At 30.1% G+C, this 17,170-nt stretch overlaps 1 pseudogene; it reads right to left on the reverse strand.

Moving 5' to 3' along the window:
- Positions 1-449: 449 nt before the first annotated feature.
- On the reverse strand, positions 450-5,663 carry LOC120216536 (annotated as a pseudogene).
- Between the last annotated feature and the right edge of the window lie 11,507 nt (positions 5,664-17,170).

The raw sequence follows: 17,170 nt of genomic DNA on the forward strand, positions 1-17,170 counted from the left end.
GATGTAATCAGCCATTGAAGGTAAATAACAAAACAATAAAAAAAAAGCCATAATAACATGGAATACATGAAGCCTCATCACTGCTCACTGATAAAACATTACATTTAAACATAGGATAGTGAGCACCAAAATAACACGTTACAAGCAAAAAGATTGAGAGTGCCTGAGTAATCCTTGAGCATCAAACAGCACATAAACAAAAATAGATTAACCATCAGAGAAGCATCATATAAAAAGGTTTTCATCGTTTTGTTTTACTCTTCTAATTTCAAAATTTTGTTAAGGTACAATAAATATTATTTTACAACTCGATCATCGATAGTCATCAAAGAAGCATTTTTAACATCCTCAAAATAACTGGCTCCTTCATTATCTCACACGATACTCTTTCAATAAATTTCTCACTTCTTGTTTCAGAGTTTTGTTAGGATACAGTGGCATCTTATAATTCATTCACCAATAGTCACCACAGGAGCATTTTCCATCCTCGAAAAGATGAAACCGGTTGTTATCCCTCACAATAATTACTCTTCCAGTGCACTTGGACATAAACTTGATTGCTGTATGACAATCACCACAGATGCGTAAGTTCTTCATAACCCTAATTGCCCTATCTGGTGGGAAGGCAAGGAGCCCAAATGCAACAGCTAGCCTGTAACACCCTCAATCTGTACCCGACCTGGATACGAGTCCGATGTGTCACATTGACTTTTCAAACTTTGACTCTTGACGAAAAATCAAGGAAATTTAAAACTTTCATTAAAATAACATTGTTACTTTACACAAATTAACCAAAACAAAACAAAACTGATCAAAGCATTTGTAACAGACACTTTTCTTACATGCCAACATTATACACAACAAAAGACATTTTATCTGTTACTTCTAATCTGATCTTTTATCAGTGATGTTGTTCTTGCCACCCTATTTCCGCTCTTCCTGATTCTTTATGAGACATATAAATATAATAATAATGCATTTCGTATAAATATAAACATGCAATCTATCCATTCAATCATGTCATATACAATTCAATGTAAACAATAATAATATGGTAACATATACTATAACAATACAATTACCTTTGATAACCTTTTATAGGCCCATGTACATTTTTGAACTCAAGGTATTCGAGTACATTGAGGTTGTGCACTATGCTGTCACCACAGCTCGTATGGATCCCACTAGGGGCTATGAAATTTGTCCCGAATGACCTATGTATTGTATTTGTCCCGAATGACCACTCCTTAATAACTATATACATATTCCAGTAGATCAAATCTATCTCAAAAGACCCTGTAAATGTTCCAAATGATACATATATGTCCCGAAGGACCACGTAGAACCCTCGACTCTTGGCATGCCAACTATACCTATAGCTCTCATTCGTATACCATGGGCATTATTCTTATATTTCATATGTTCATGTATTCATGTCATTTCTCTTGTGATCATATAACTCATATCACTTACCATATCACATGTGCATTTGAATCTATTCACATATATCATTTATCAAATCATACGAACATATATACTTTATGCATGTATCATAATAATTATCATGTATGCATGTTCATAACTATTGTGCTATGAAAATCAACATAGGAATTAGACTTATCACAAGTCTTATTCCATTGTACCATACTTATAATATGTACTCACCTTAGCCTTGCTTTGACTCGATTATAATCCTTCAATTGTTCTGGAACGAGATTACGTTCTAAATCTACATAGTAATACATTGATACATATCAGTATACTAATTGAGTAATTGATATATTCTAAACTATCATTCCTTAGGCTAAAAAGAAAGCTATTTTTATCTTTTAATGAAGGTATGCATCGATGTACTACACCATGTATCGATGCATCCCTTAACGGGTGCATCGATGCACTATCTATACATCGATACATAAATCCTATTCGATGTTTGCATTTAAGGGGGGGTGCATCGACGCACTACTTGTGCATCGATACACTGATGGCATTCGATGTTTTTATTTTAAAGGAGTGCATCGATGCACTTCATGTGCATCGATACACCTTGAACAATTTTTGGGATTTATCCTTGATGCAGTGGTACACATTGAATGTGCATCGATGCAAATAGCCCAAAAATTGTATTTTAAGCCCGAAAATCATCAATTCTTCACTCAATTCTTCTCTTTTAAACCCCTATCATGTCATTAAACCCAATCATCATTACTTAAATCAACTTTTATTCATGAAAATCATATTTAACCTCAAAATCCTATCCCTCATATGTAATTCAAGAATCATACTCCAATTTCAATATGTTATAAATACAATTCTAACACTTCATATTCCTTAATTAGCATGATGACAAGTCAAATTTAACTTCAAATTCAACTTATCAACTTATCTTTTCCATAAATTCATTTAAAAACTCATTTTCTTTAATCTCTTATAACTTCTTCATCTTTTGATTATAAGACAACTTAAGCTTTCCTTAAGCTTAGTTATCATCTAATGATCAAAACCTAACCTTTAATTTATCAAATAACCAACTAATCAGAAAACTCACCTTTGCTCTAGCTTAGTTCACGATGGAGAGAAAAGAGAAGGATGAAGAGAATTATGGAAACTTTATTTCCTCTCCCTCTCATTTCTCATGTGTATATATCTCATCCTTATCACCTTTTAATTTATTTATTGGTCAAATAACCATTTTGCCCTTCAATTCACTTAATAATTACTAACAATTCTTCTAGATAATCATTAAACTATTCAATCATCCTACTTTAATCACCAAATTCTAAAGTTTTACAATTTAGTCACTAACTCATATTTTGGGATGTTACATAGCCTTTCACTATGATATCTGATTGTCTGATTCTTTTCTTCACCGTTGATGGCTCTCAGCACAAAACTTGTTTCTGCAATATAACCAGCTCGCTCCATTTTGTCTCCTAATTCCTCTAATTTTTGGTAGATATCTTTTGTTTTTGCATGGGACCTATCCCCAACAGCGAATGTGTGAACCTTATTTCCCTCCTCAACCCAACTCAAACCCGTCTCTTTCTTAATCCCTCGGTCTCTAAGCATCTTCCTAGCTTTGACGGCATCCTCATATCTACTAACGGCAACATATGGATTACACAATAACACATGCAAACCTGAGCTCACAGGTCCCAACTCAAAGATCCTATCAGAAGCATAGGCCGCCAATTCAGTGTTCCCATGAATTCAGCACCCGGTTAGAAAAGCATACCAGACAGACTCTGTTGGCCAAATAAGCATCTCCCTGATGATCGAAAGTGCCTCCTGCAGTTTACCTGAGCGGTCAAATAAATCAACCAAAGAAGCATAATGCTGATCACCTGGCTCAATTCTATATTTCTTCATTAATTCAAAGTAACGCTTGCCCCTCTCAACAAGCCCCGCATGGCTACAAGCATAGAGCACACACAAAAAGGTAATAAAATTCGGTTTGACCTCAAGGACTTCCATCCGTTTAAACAAATCAAAAGCTTTCTCAGTATGTGAATGCTGAGCACAAGCAATCAGCATTGCATTCCACATCCCAAGATTCTTAACAGAGGCTTCATCAAATACCCGATAAGCCCCTCCAATCACTCCACACTTAGAATACAAATATATCAAAGAACTCCCCACGAAACTTGACAGGTCATAATTCGTTTTAAAGCACAACCCAAGTACAGGGCCGGCCCAATACATGTGCTAGATGGACGACGGCCCAGAGCAGCATGTAGGGGCATGGGCATACCAAAGTTGGGTTCCAAATTTCCTTTTAAATCACATTTGTTTTCATTAATTAATATAAGGAAGAACTGAATGCTACGTGTTTGACAGGTTCAGATCAAACTGTAACGTCCAAGTTTACACTAAGTGCATACATACGTAAATAAAAATATAAATTATAACGGTTAAAATATTAAAAATTAATGTAATAATTAAATTATCCTTAATTAATGTCATCAGTGGTTCACACCTCATTTTGCACAAATAATTCATTAATTATATATTTCTTTTTCTGGAATTGAAAATTCCAAGTGTGTTGGTGTGAACCCTAGAAAGGGTGATTCATTACCATTTCAATTAAGACAATTAAATAAGGAGTTAGTAGTGATCAATTAAAATTAAGATTAAGCTTTGAATTGCTAATTATATCGAAGCACGATGACTCAAAATAAATTGAACGAATTAGCAATTCTAAACATCGAAAGTCAAATTTTACAAAGTCTTGATTATCTCAAAATAGATGCATGAAGGCATTGTTTTTGGTGATATTCGTAGCCTTGTAGGTTTTGGTTTGTATTAGTATTAATATTGTTTAACTATAATTTCTATTACATTTTTGTTTTAAAAAAATTATTTATGTTTTGTCTATTATACGTAGAAGTGCACAAAAAATCCAAATATCCGATTTTGAACAAAAAATATTTGAAACTGAATTTGGGAAAAACAGATTTTTTTAAATCGGATCGGATATTTAAAAACCGGATAGTATAACAGGTTTGGGAAAAAAGTAGACGATCGATTTTTTTACCGGATTAAAAACTGATTTTTATCCGAAAAAATCCGGTTTGAGGTTTTAAAAACTAACCGTTGGGGGGTTTTTGTGATCGTTTTTTCTTAAAAAATCACCATTTTACCACCATCGGTTTTTTTATCCAGTTTTTTAAAAAAATTAGTTTTTTTCAAATCGAAACCGGTTATACCGGTTAACCATCCGACCCTCCAAACCAATTAAATTTCGAACCGATTTTTTTTAAATCTATTTTTTGACTAAGTGAAAAAACCGATTCGGTTTTTATCCGATCCGGATCTGTTTTTTATCCGATTTTGTGCATGTCTAATTACAGGATAAAAGTATAAGAGTATAAAATTATTATCTCGCAATGCATTAAAACTCATTGGACCTGCCTGTCAAGTAACTGCTTACCTAACTGAAGCAGAGTCGAGTTAGCACAAACTTGTACAACACTGGAAAAAGTAAAATCATTCACGTCCAAACGTTCATATAAAGCCTGTTTGAATAACGCCAAAGCTTCCTCGAATTCACCTAACTGAGCATACCCATATATCATCCCACTCCAAGAAACAACATTTCTCTCGGGCATTTCATCAAACAATCTCCTTGCATCCTTAATTTTCCCTCATTTACCATACATATCAACCAAAGAACTGGCTACAAACACATCCATATCATACCCAGTTTTCAAAACCAGGCAATGCATCGACTGTCCGATATCAAACCTTCCCAGAATGGCACATGACTTAGTAGCGCTAGGGAAGATATGATCGTCAGGCCTGATGTTATCCCCAAGCATGTCACGGAAGAACTAGAGAGCGAGGTAAGGGAGTTCATTTTGGGCGAAAGTGGAGATGACCGAGCTCCATGTAGTAGGAGTTTTATGTGGGGCTTCGAAGAAGACTAGACGGGAAGAGAGAGGGAGTTGGGTCTTGGAGTAGAAGTTGATGAGGTGATGGGAAACGAGAGGGATGGTTTGGATGCCTGATTTGATGATGTGGGCATGGAGTTGGAGACCCTTTGAAAGGGACCTTTTGTGGGTTAAAGAGAGAATGTTGCAGAAGTTTCTGTAGTTTTGCTCCAACGAGACTTGGCTCAAAGGGTTTTGGGAGGTTTTGAGTTGGGGGATTTGCCGGTTCCAGGAATTGATGATACATTAGATCCGTCGGCTAGAATTGAAGTGGATAGTTAAGTTATAGTTAAGTTATAGCCGTTCAGGTCAGTTGGACTTGGGCCATAAGAGTAGACCAAGTTTTTTTGGGCTAACTGAAGTAGATAGTTATAAGTTATTTTTACCTTCAAAATATTCATATAATATCATTTTAGTCCTTAATTATTTTTCTTTGATTCTCAAACTTTAATTTTTTATCAAATTGAAACAATTTAAAAAATAGTTAAACTAAAAATTTAGTATCTAAACTATTATTTTTATTCTGTTTTAGTTCTCAATTTTTAAAAAAAAATTATACCAAACATTATACTCGGTGTTAATTTGATAATAAATAAAAGTTTGAGAGTAAAATATATAATAAAAATTCAAGAATTAAAATGAATAAATTAATAAAATTAAGGGGAAGTTATCTTATGTTTTTAATTAGCCTAGACGATTATAAGATAATATGTTTTTCGTCCTTCTTAATCATTGACAATGCATGCACACATCTTGTCGATGTAATTGTTCGAGTCCAGAACCTTAAGGAAAACTATATTTTCTTTCAGCTAAATAAATAAATATTGACTTATAAAATGCTTTTTTTTATATATTGATAAATTTAGTGGCTAATCTAGACTTCGTATAAAGTGGGTTTATGTGATGAATCATGTGAATTCAAGTACATTCTTTTTCTCCTGAACTTTCCTGCTTTATACAAAGCTTTTCTAGACTCAAATGAGGTCAAGTGAACCAGAATACCAGAATAAAAGGGTCAATCCGCCATAGATAAACTAAACTACATTTATTTTTAAGTTCTTTCAAACTTCGGCTAACCAATCCTATTAATTTTTCTGAACAATTTCTACTTAGGGGAGAAAAGGGGAATTTTGTTCATAATAGATATTGAACACACAACTTATGGAGGAGGAGAGATGTCAACCGAGAGTTTTTTAATTGATTCTAATAATTTTAAAAGATAAATAAAATATTAAAAAAATATTTTTAAAAAGGAAAATATTTATATTAATTTATATGTTTTATAATAAAATTTATTAACTTCATGAAAATCCTACAGAAAATGGTGATCCCTCTACCAATTTATTGCTTTGAAATGTGCCATTCAATATTACAACTAAAATTCCAAATTGTACAGCTCAAACCCAAGACAAAAGGAGTACTAAATAAGGCAAAAATGATTAATAAATCAAATTCCAATTGTTTTTATTGACTTATAAAATCAGATCCAAATTAAATAAAAAAATAAAATAAAATTGTGTAGAGAGGTCTGCCCTGCCACCAATATTATAAAATGGAAGGAGTTGGAATCCATCCACAAATTTTCCCCAACTACTTACCACGTTTTCCCTTCTTCATTTAAAGTTGAATTTTCTTTAAAGACGAAAGAAAACCAATCAAGGAAAATTCCAAAGCAGATGCTGCAACTCTTCTTCACGGTGGCTTTCTCGGCGGTGCCGTTGACCCTTATGTGCCGCCGATTCGGAGTCTAAGCCTATCGTGGAGGCAATGGAAGATATGCGAGAGACCAGCTTGTACACACTTAGGCTGTATCTCGTCTCCGTCTAGGATTTTCTCGTATCTTCCACTCCATTTTTCACTTGTCTAGGTAGATTTATCCTCCTCCTTTTAATAAGACACTCCCCGCCCCCAACTGTATCTTTACTTTTTTTTGTTGGCTTATTATTGTGAACTTGGGATGCTTCTGGAAATGATACGGGTTTTGTATCCAGTGTTTCTCTTTAAAAAAATCCGGAAAATTCTGATTCACCGATCTTTCTCTCTGCACAATTGAGATTTGCGTTTGGGAAATTGTTGTTGTTTATGCTTATTGCTTATGCTTAATATTGTCCTTTTGGGCATTTTGTTTCTGTGTATGAAGATTTGTAAAAGTTTGCCAAAGTAAATCTTATTGATTAATTAATTTTGTTCTGATGATGTGGCTGTACACCATCGTATTAATCTTATAAATATTTGATGGAATGAAGGTTAAATATTGATATTATTACTAATTTTATAAGTTGTATTTTATAAATGGACATTAAATTATATTAAAATAATTATTTTAGATATTAAACTTTCAAAGTAATATAATAAACACTAAATTTTAGATTTTATTATAAATAGACACAACACAGTTATTTATCATTAAAATAGACACAAAAGTAATATATAAACATTAAATTTTAGATTTTAGATATTAAACTTTCAAAAGTATAATAAACATTAAATTTTAGATTTATTACAAAATAGACACAACACTGTTATCTATCATTAAAAATAGACACAACACTGTTATCTTATAAAATTCATTATTAATTTTAATTAAAATAATTTATATAATGTTCCTTAAATTTAAGATAAAATGGATGTAAATAAATTAAATATTATTTTTTAGTTTCATATTATAATATAAATTTATATCATTAAATTACTTGAGTCATTATTAAAAGTTAAGAATTGTTTCAATTATTTTTATTTCAGTTTGAATGTATTTTTATTTAAGTTAAGGATTGATACATTATTAAAATTTACCATATTTATACCATAAATATCTCATTTGACCCTTTAATTGTAACTAAATTTCATTTACTATTAATTTTAATTAAAATTATTTTTATTATGTTCCTTAAATTTAAAACAAAATGGATGTAAATAAATTAAACATTAGTTTTTAGTGTCATATTATAAATATTAAATTTATACCATATAAATTACTTGATACATTATTAAAAGTTAAGGATTATTTTTTATTTTTATTTATACCATATAAATATTATTTTATTTTATTAATGTGATACTATAATTTTCTGGATATATTTTTAAAATCGTGTTTAAACTTCTGAAACAAAAGTCATATGTTTGGATCATATCATTTAATAAAAATAATTAAAAACATATTTTCAAAAAGTTCAATGAAATTAATTTTTTGTTAAACGAAAATTATTTTATAACTAATTATTTATTTAATTGTTATTGTATTTGTAAAATAAAAACTTTTGTATTTTTTGTGGTCCAAGTATTTATATTGTCAAATAATAAAATTGTTTTTATTAACGATGTGATTTAAACATTTAAATTTTATTTAATAAATTTAAATATAATTTAAAAAGCATACATTCATAAAATTATAATATCATATTGTCGAAACCGTCTTTCGGGTGGGGGAATTGGGCTTCGACTTAGGAAAATGGATAAGAGTCGCCACCGATCTTTCATTTTAAAACAAATAAGTAGATCGGATACCTTATTTCTTACATGATATGTGTCTTACCAAAGATGTGTCGGATTAGGGAGTATGTTACAGTCAATAAAGAGTTAGCCTTTGAATGCCCTTTCGGTACTACGTAATTTCCAGTTGTCTTAAATTAAGAAAATTGCAAGTTTAATTAAAAAGGTAAAAATTGATCCGAATTACTTACCTTTAAGGAGTCTACGGAAATACCCTTAAAAAATTAAAAGATGTTAAAAGATAATATAATAATAATAATAGTAATAATAATAATAATAATAATAATAATACAAGAAGTAACAAAACTAAAGAGTAAACCAAAGAAATAAATGAAACCAATAAGAATAAAAAGAAAATAAATGGATGAAACAAACATGAAAAAAAACGAAATTGAATAAAATAAAATAAATGAAGATAAAATATATACAAGAATAATAAAAAAGGTCAAGTGTTTTTAGAAAAGGAAAAATAATAAAAGAACAAAAAAAACTAAAAAAACACAATGAAAATAAAATAGCATAAATAAAATATACAAATATAAAAATGTATGTATAATAAAATAAAATACTAAAAGTAATAATAATAATAATAAATAAATGAAAAATGAAAAAAAATCAATAATAATAAGAATAGAATATATATATAATATACCATAAATAATATAAATAATAAAAACATATATTTAATACTAATAATAATAAATAAATAAATTAAAATAATAAACACGAATTGACTTAACAGGGGGCTAAATTGAATAGGAAAACAATCAAGTAGCCAGATCAAAAGGAAATTGGAGTACAAATTCAATTTTGGATCCAAAATGGAAGTTTTAAAGACAAGGGGACCAAAACGAAGTTAACCCTTTTTTAAAGCAAAACATGCGGTTACCTGGTAATGGATCGGGTCGCGCGGGTCGGTTCGGGCCTTAATGGGTTGTATAAGAGTTAAAAATTAAAACTTAGGTTTCATTTTAAAACCAGAAACAACGTCCCTTGTTCTATCATTTCCTCTCGCCCAGTTCTTCAATCTTGAAGAACGCAGGCGACATTTTCTAGAACGACCATCAGCTGCCCCACGCCGCCTCTCCGCCACCGTCCGTTGTTCATCGACTGCAAATTTTGATTTTTTTTTCTCGAAAGCTCATCCCTTCCTTGTTTTAAAATCCAAATAATTTTTCAAACACAATCTCGGCAGCTAGATCTACAAAGTAAATCTTGAAAACTCCCCCTGTTTCATTGATCATTTTAGCATTTTTCAGGATTTCTGAGCCAATCGCAAGAACACAACATGCAAGGGCGAAAAATGAATGAACAAGTAAAAAAACCACCTTTTATTACTTTCGAATGTTAAATTCTTCTAGTGGTTCGGTCGACTATTTCTTGTATTTTTGTGCCTAGTATTTTTGTGTAAATCGTGTTCATTTACATGTATTATAGTCTAAGAATACTAGTTTTAATCCGATTTTCTAGCATTTTATTTGGACTAAATCACTGCTTGGTTGATTATGACCTCTAAGTAAAAAAAATAAAAGTATTCGGAATAATCTGATCTTTGTCAGGTTAGCCATTGTTGTTTAGAATAAATAAATGGATATTGCCCTTTTGGGCATTTTGTTCTGTGTATGAAGATTGTAAAAGTTTGAGAAAGTAAATCTTATTGATTAATTTTATTTTGATGATCCTGTTACACCATCGTATTAATCTTATAATATTTGGTGGAATGAAGGTTAAATATTGATTTTTATTACTTATTTTATAAGTTGTAATTTAAATAGACATTAAATTATATTAAAATAATTATTTTAGATATTAAACTTTCAAAGTTATATAATAAACATTAAATTTTAGATTTTTTATAAAAATACACAATACTATATCTATAATTAAGAGATGACGTGACATGATAAATTAACAGAAATATCTCATTGGACCCTTTAATTGTAACTAAATTTTATTTTACTATTAATTTTTAATTAAAATAATTTATATGTTCCTTAAATTTAAAATAAAATGGATGTAAATAAATTAAATATTATTTTAGTGTCATATTATAATATAAATTTATACCATATAAATTACTTGATTCATCATTAAAGTTAAGATTATTTCAATTATTTTATTTCAGTTTGAATGTATTTTTTATTTAAGTTATGGATTGCTACATTATTAAATTTTACATATATACCATATTTTTAGTGCATATTATAATATTAAATTTATACCATATAAATTACTTGATACATTATTAAAAGTTAAGGTTATTTCGATTATTTTATTATACCATATAAATATTATTTTTATTTTTCTTATTAATGTGATGCTATAATTTTGATATATTTTTTAAAATCGTGTTTAAACTTTTTAAACAAAAAGTCATAATGTTTGGATCATATCATTTAATAAAAAATAATTAAAAACGTATTTTCAAAAAGTTCAATGAAATTAATTTTTGTTAAACGAAAATTATTTTATAACTAATTATTTATTTAATTGGTGTTGTATTTGTAAAATAAAAACTTTTGTTTTTTTGTGGTCCAAGTATTTATAGTTTCAAATAATAAAATTATTTTTTATTAACGATGTGATTTAAACATTTAATTTTTATTTAATAATTTTAAAAATAATTTAAAAATCATACATCCATAAAATTATAATATCATATCAAATAATTTTTAATTTATAGTACAAATTTAATATTTATAATATGAAATTAAAATAATATTTATTTTATTTTCAATTCTATGAGTATAATAAACGTTATTTTAATAAAATTAAGTAAAATAAAAATTTAGTATAATTGAAAAATCAGATGATATTTTTTTATTAATTTAACATGTCACGTTATTTTATAAAATTATGGTTTTGTTTAGTAAATGAATTGAGATATGATGTAATGAATGATATGAAGTCTATACTTTTCTATATTTGTTTAGTAAATGAATTGAGATATGTAACTAATTGCAAGGCATATAAATATTCCAACCATATTCTATGTTATGGCTATGATTTATTATTACATTACATATTTATTCAGAACCACAAAAAGCAAAACAGACAGAGCAGCGGACATGAGGAATTGAGGAAAAGAAACTAATGAACAACAAAAGATGGACTTACAGCAACCACTCAAATATTAATAAAGTTTTTTCTTTTCTTTTTTTTTACTTTGAAAATTCTTTGTCGGGTTAAATTAGATTTAAGGTATGGTTAATCGGTCTAATTAAATTTAAGATGAGAAAAATTGACCTGATTTGATGGAGTATAATATTTTAATTATTATTTATATATTTATAAACAATTAAATAATAGTTTTTTTATATTTTATATAATAAAAATAAATTTTGTATATACTTAGATCAACTCAAATATAAATTTTAACTTAAAATATAAGTCATATTATGTTGAATAAAATCTTTCTAAATCTGAATTGAATACGGATAACTTTAATTTTTAATTAAAATTGAGTATATTAAAAATCTGACTCAATCTAACGGAAAAAGTTCTTCTAAGAATATAGCATCTGCTGCTGCTCAATTTTCTCAGCACTTAAAATATTTTATCATTGCAGCATAAATTTAGTTGACCCATAAGATTAATGTTTTTAATTTTATCATATCATAATTATACACGAATCTTAATTGATAATATTATGAATAAAATTAATTTTCTTTTTGGTGAATAAAAAGTTTAGGTAAGCGTGACTCCCAGTCTAGACCCATGTCATACCGGAGTGACGGTTGAAAGAATTCGAACTTGATCTACAAGCTCAATTTATGAATCTCAATCATTTGTGTCAAACAATTTTCATTAATTTTATAATTTTATCTATGATATTTTAAGATGTACTTTAGTTTAATTATTAATACCATATCAATATTATTTTAATTAATATACATTTGTTATATAATTATAAAAAACATAAAATTAATAATAATTTTGATGTAATATTATCAAATTAAATCTATTAAAACCAACTCTTCTAATTTGATATTATTTAAGTAAGTGTCAAGTTCGAGATTTTGTATATGCATAAAATCTTTATTTAGAGGCTCACTCATCAAAACTAGATATACGATATGTATCTATCCGAATTAATGAAAAAATTAGAAATAAATCTATAAGAAAAAAAAACCAATTCTCCCTCTAATGAGAATTATGAGATCCCATAAAGGAGAGATGTGAATGTGATATAAGAGTTGTTGGCGTTTTTATTTATTTTATGTATTTGGATCAACCTTGTTCATTCATATTTTTTTTCCTACTTTCTATAACATATAAACAAAGATTTCTCCCTATATATATATATATATATATATATATATATATAATATATATATATATATATATATATATATATATAACAATGCATATATTTACAACAATCTTCTCCTTTTTCCTTAACCAATCAATCTAAAATCTCAATTCATACTACAAACCCATCCTTTTGCTACGATTTTCTCTAGAGCTGGAGTAGTTTGTGGTCCATGGCGACTGTAGCAGCAACTGTCATCGTTCCATTGGGCCTTCTCTTCTTCATCTCCGGCCTCGTTGTCAATCTCATTCAGGTTGTTTTTCCCTTTATAATGTTCGATAGATTCTTTTCTTTTCTTTTACTTCTCAAGGGTTGCTCTGTTTTTTTCTTTGTTGAATATTGATTTCTGCGTTTTCCCGTTTTGTTTTCAATTATGATGTGGTGGATTAAAAGGAAAATGCCGATAAAGGGTTTTCCTTTTGAGATGAACTATTAATGAGTTGTATATACAAATACGGGTTTGGATTCTACTTTACTTATGAGCTAAAAAATTTAGAAAAAGAAAAAGAAAAATTTGAGTTGGGATATTTGATTTCAGCTTTTACAAGCTTCCGCTTTATTTGATACTAAAAATGGGATTTTTAAAGTCCATTTTGTTGCCTATGTTTTTGTAGCAATCAAAATTTATTAGGTTAGATAAGTTGGTTCAGTTGTTTCATTGGTGTGTGTAAATTTTGTTTTTACTCACTTGTTCAATGACCCTTTTCAATCTTATACAATATGAAGTTTTTTTTAGGCAGTATGCTTTGTTCTCATCCGGCCACTGTCCAAGACGTATAGAAAGATCAACCGTGTGTGGCAGAGTTGTTGTGGCTAGAACTCGTTTGGCTTGTTGATTGGTGGGCGGGTGTTAAGGTGTTAACCAAGTCTTTTATTTCATTGTTTAATTCTGAATCATGTTGAAGACATTACTCCTTTTGGGCATTTTTGAAGATAGCATAGTTGAATTCTGAAATCCTTTCTGGCATTGTATGTTTAATCCTGAAATCTGAGACAGCATTTTATGATGACCAAATGCTTAAATTGTTTATATTTCCATTTCCAACTAGACTTCAAAAGTAGGTCTCCAAAATAATCTTTGCATGCTAAGTACCAAGATGCAGAATCGAGTTAAAGATTCTCTCTGCTTTGTTTGGGATTCTGAATGTGGCAAACTTTGCTGGGTAAGTTATATTTAGGTAAGAATGTTTGCCCAACTCATATTTTTGGTGTCCAGAGGCATAAAGATCGGTGCATTCTCAATTCATCTAGATTTTAGGCAAATAATGATTTGAACAGTTGTTGTGAATTTCCTATCTCCTCTAAGGGCTGATAGGTGTTATATGAATAGTTGTTAATTATTGACTTTTATTGAGCCAACCTTTTTAATGTGGAAAAAGAACTGGTACCATGAATGCCATTTCTTTAGTTCTCCTGAAAATTAACTTTAGATCTTTGATACATTTTATTTACAGATTAAAGTTTTTGCTGACCATGAAAGCTTCAGTTTTATGGGTGACGTCAATTTCCTCTACTAAGAAACTTAGGTCTTAGGCTTAGAGTTACATGGATAATGGTTATTGTTCTATCCTAAATCTTTTGAATCATTTACTTTCCATCTGATATTGTTGATTTTTTCAGGTAAGGAACATGCCCTTGTCTTATCCAATCACAAAAGTGATATCGATTGGTTAGTTGGATGGGTTTTTGGCTCAGGTCTGTATTAATGTATTCCAACTCAGAACATTTACATACTGTTGAAACATCCATTCTAAAACATATTGGTTGTGCTCGGAATTTCTACCTGTCACTTTAACTTTGTTTTTCTCTCTTAAAATGCTTTCTGGGCTAAGATACAATTACATTTGCTATTGACAGCGATCAGGTTGTCTTGGCAGTACATTAGTTTTTATGAAGAAATCATCAAAATTCCTTCTGGTATGTGTTGGTGTTATTCGTTTGAAGTTACAAATTTTTATCATGAGATTGTGTTTGTCACCATTTCTTTTAGTTTCATATGATACTCATATTTGTCTTCAATTTTAACTGGTAATAGCTAGTGACAATGGCATGTGCATAGTATTTTCATACACAGTTGGTTGTGCTTGAGCTACATGTTAATGTGTATAAAGTGTGAGATGTAATTAATGCAATAGGTAGCTAAAGAGATAAGAAAGAATATTAAGTTGACTAGTTTGACATTATGGTCAATGTTCCTCAATTTTTTCCTATGTAATATTAGCTTCTGCTTTTAAAACTGGAATAGGATTGTTCACTTGCAAATCTAGTATTCTTAGTCATAGTAAGAACTTTGGTTTGCTTATCACGTGTTAAGTGAGTTTGTCTGGAGTATGAAGGGATGTGTTATGATGACAGGAAGGTTAGGGTTTGATCATGTTGATTTGGGGAAAATCGCGAAGGGAAGAGTTGGGAAGCAACAACAGAAATTAGGGAAAATCTCGAAGGAAATTAGGGATTTTACTGGAAGGCTAGGGATCGAGGTATCTGAGGAATTGGGAATTGAAGAGATTAGGGGAGTCGGCTGAGGTATATGAGGGTTAATGGGTCTATATGATAATTTTCTTTTTAATTACTGTTGGGCTTTTAAGTTGGGCTTGGGTCTGTTAGAAGAGTATGGGAAAGAAGAGGAATGGTGAGTCAGTATAGGGTGGTTATTTTGTTAGAGATTCTGTTTTGACAGCTGGTACTGTAGATATATAATTTGTACCGATCTTTTGAGGATTTATCTGATGAATGAAGCACATTTTATATCTAAATTTCTCTCTTTCTGAAAACCCTAAAATTCTTCTAAATTTCATCCTCAATCATAACAATTGGTAATCAGAGCTGTGTTTTGTGATCCAAAAAAAATCAAGTAGTTCACGCTGGGAAAGACAAGGAAGATACAGAAGACTGGAACCAGTGAGGTACCAGAACAGACCATGGAAGGGAAAGAGGAATCTTTACCATCGTGGTGGACCGAGCAGAAAGATGTGTTGGAAGGAAGGATTTAATCAGTAGAAGAAGGATTGATTGAGAACAGGGGTATTTGTAGAGAATCCTGCAGATGGTCAATCAAGCAGCTGAGGAGAAGGTTTCACCTCAGTCAGTGAAGAACCAACCAACAACAGTTGAGAAACAGGACAAAAATGGAGGTAACAACCCTGCTTGATTAAGGTTCTTAGCGAGCACGAGAATATACTTTTCAACCGAATGAACCAGGAATATTAGCTTCTAAACCTATAGGGTTTACTGGTCATCAAACTGTTAATTCAAGTTGCAAAGAAAATAGGATGGGTAGTTCTAGTGAGACTAAGGGGGGAGGAGATGAATATGTTGATACTAGAAGCTACTGTAAAAACCCTTTTGGGAATACAAGTTCTGTGTTACAGAGACCCAAATTGGAGTTACCAATGTTTGATGGTAACAAATCCAGGGGCTGGATTAGGAAATGTCAGAAGTTCTTTAATCTGTTTGGAATTCCAGATGAGGAAAAACTGGATATAGCTACTATGTACTTAGTAGGGAAGGATGAAACCTGGTTTGATAGTTACATATTATAGAAATATAGAGTTACTTGGCATGAATTTGAGGCTGATTTGTGTCACAGATTTGGGGATAGAAACTATTCTGATATTATTGAAGAATTCAATAAGTTGATGCAGAAGGGGAGTGTAGAGGAATATCAAGAAAAATTTGAAGAGCTAAAACCCTATTTACTGCAACAGAACATGCATCTGGGGGAGGCTTATTTTGTTTCCAGCTTCATTAGTGGTCTCAATGAAGAATTAAAGCATAAGGTGAAGGTGTTAGAGCCCAAGAATTTATCTGAAGCTTACAGGCAAGCAAAACTTTATGAATTGGCTAATGAGATTGAAGGGAAGAAGTATAAAGTGGCTAACAAATTTTTTTCTTATAATCCCTCAAATATTCAACAGAGCAGTGGGAATAAGGGATTTTT

This window comes from Hibiscus syriacus, unplaced genomic scaffold (genome assembly GCF_006381635.1).
Source record: "Hibiscus syriacus cultivar Baekdansim isolate YM2019G1 unplaced genomic scaffold, ASM638163v2 tig00000765_pilon, whole genome shotgun sequence".
In the NCBI taxonomy this organism is placed as follows: Eukaryota; Viridiplantae; Streptophyta; class Magnoliopsida; order Malvales; family Malvaceae; genus Hibiscus; species Hibiscus syriacus.